The sequence below is a fragment of the Poecilia latipinna genome, unplaced genomic scaffold (genome assembly GCF_001443285.1).
Source record: "Poecilia latipinna isolate Pla-1442-1.1 unplaced genomic scaffold, P_latipinna-1.0 Scaffold1125, whole genome shotgun sequence".
Classification (NCBI taxonomy): domain Eukaryota; kingdom Metazoa; phylum Chordata; class Actinopteri; order Cyprinodontiformes; family Poeciliidae; genus Poecilia; species Poecilia latipinna.
The window spans coordinates 79,731-82,477 of NW_015113741.1; positions in this window are offsets into that span (position 1 = coordinate 79,731).

Genomic DNA, 2,747 nt, shown 5'->3' on the forward strand with positions numbered 1-2,747 from the left:
ATTAGTATAGAGATTGTTTTGCTTACTTAACATGCGGTACCTACTGCAACCACCAGGGGGGGCCCCCAAGAGCAATTTATTTTTCTTTTTATCCATAAAATAGTGATTTCTACATTTCTAAGAATACAATATTTTTGTCTTAATGCGATTCTAAACCAAGATTGCTTGAGCATTTTCATAATATTGACTAATTTGGAAGTTACAATAGAGAAAGACCTATCAGCAGAATAAAATGAGCATAAACAATTCACAAGACTAGACAAACCTCTCTATAAAAAATCATCGTTTATTCACTGGATAGGGTAGTGATGTCATCAGGTCACAGAGACTCCTCCCCCTGTTGCTCCATCCAGCGTTTTGGTGGTGGAATCAACCCCTTAATGTTGATGGCTCCAATCATAATTTTGTTTCTCTACTTTCCAAACAATTTGCCAGAAACACCTGAGTTTTAATTCCAATTAATTTATGAAGTTTGGTAACCCATTTACTGCATATAATTTGGCCTGAAATAGGGCTTTTCTCTCTCTCCCCCTGAAGATATGATTAAGTTATCAATTTGGAATCTATGTTACTGTTCATAAGATAATTTGCTCAAAAACTAAAATCTTTCAAGGTGTTTCACAAGTTTTCCAAGTCAGCTGTCTAGAATTCAAAATAGACAAAATGAGATGTTTTAGATTTAAAGTTTTATCAGTAATGTTTTATCTCTATAATATCCCCCCCTGTGTTTTCTTATGTTAAAAGAAAACAAAAAACAAACATAACTCAGAAATTTAAAATCAAAGAATCAATTTTATAAGATTAACCCATTCTTCTAAAATTCCGTGTAAGCAATTAATTCTACATAAGAGCATACTACAAAAAGTTTATATACTAACCCAAATGGAACCAAGAATCTTAATTCACATCAATTTAAAGAATATGCTCATCAAACCCATAAAAATATCAAACTTATTCCCAAATATCCCATCCAATTAAATAAATCACAATCATCATTTCTGACCAGGGCCGGCCCAAGGCTCCATGGGGCCCTAAGAGAAATATGATTTTGGGGTCCTCTAGTTCTGTTAACAATGTGGATTGCTGGAATCAACAGTTAGACGATTAGATCATTCGCACACATGCTGTAAACTTATTGCATCTCTGTTTGCATTATAGCTTATGCATGTATGATATAGGATACATTTATCAGCCAGTCGATTTCTGGGTTAATTTTGGGGGATGGTGATTGGCCAATGCTTACATGTGAAGCCCATCTTATCCACTGATCTTATTTTCATCAGCAAAGGTTTATAAATCAGCCTGACCGAGCAGGTAATGTCTGCACATTTACAGTTAACAACATTCAACCCACTGTTGCCAACTCAACGACTTTCTTGCTACATTTAGCCAAATTTCAGACAAAAAAAAAAAATGGTATCGGCGAAAATCAAAATCGGCAGGTCAGCCTCTTTAAAGATCGGGTTAGGGTTAGCTAAAAATTTCATTTATACCAGGTGAGTTTTTCATCCCTGAGAATTTGGACCGGTTCTGGTACCAGGTTGATTCTGAGCCTTGAAATGATTTTTAACAGAAGTTTCACATAACTTAGAAGCTGATGTAAAAAATATTGTTTGTTTTAGCCACATAAATGATCAGCAGCAAACAACATGTAACCAACTACAGCTTAGAGCAGTTCATTGATGCAGTAGCCATGTAGCCTGATGGAAAATATTTTGCTAGACAATATCAAACATTGAGAAGTTTTAATTATTGTTATCAAACGTTATCAAACACGCTGTTTTGAAGCCAAAAAAAGCCCTCAGAAATATAGAGATAAGCAGGAGAATCAACTCATTTCAAGTTAAAACTGAGCTTCACACAAAGACGCTGGCATAAATGTTTCACTGTTGAACTGAACCTTTCAAGGTCGCTATAAAGCTAATTTTCTATTAGCAGCTTCACAAATCTTTTTTTATAAACATTACAATACAAAGACATATTAAGACAAACTTTTATCTTGGCTTTTTTCTATTCTTCCTATTTTCTTTCTCCCTGAAGGATAAGTCCTTTTTCGAGACATTGTTTTGCTAACTTATCTTCTACCGGAGCTTCGGACATTTGGATGCTCTGCACATTGCACGGCAGCTCATATTACCAGCGAAGCTTGCGTGACCTACCGCGGCCACCAGGGTGCCCAAAGAGCAATATTTTTTGTTTCTTTTTGTCCATTAAATAATGATTTCTCCATGCATTATCAAATATATTGAAAAAACAAATCACTTCATGATGAAATTGTGTGTTTCCACCATGAAGTGATATTATAATGACATAGAAATTGTTACTAAAACAATTAATCAATTAATTTTTAAAAATCAGCTCTAATGAGGGGGTGCCTAAGCAGCTGCTTTGCTTATGCCTTGGGCCGTCCCTGTTTCTGTCAACAGTATGTCTGTTGTTGTCAGAAATATTGTGCAGTGACTCTTTTCCTTATACCTGTTGATTTTTTTCAGTCAAAAATTGGACCCTGAAGGCCAACGCGTCATCATCATAAGCAGTTAAAAATCTGAATTTGGATTGGTTTTCTAGAAGAGCAAGTTTATCTTTCACATTAAACCCACAAATCAGAATTGATCAATTTAGACAGAGGAGCTAAAATAAATGTGGAAATTCCTCTGAGACAAAGGTTTTGCAGTATTGTAACATGTCATTGCCTATTCCAAATCAAATGGTTTGGTAGACTTGGATTTATGTATTAATTCAACTCA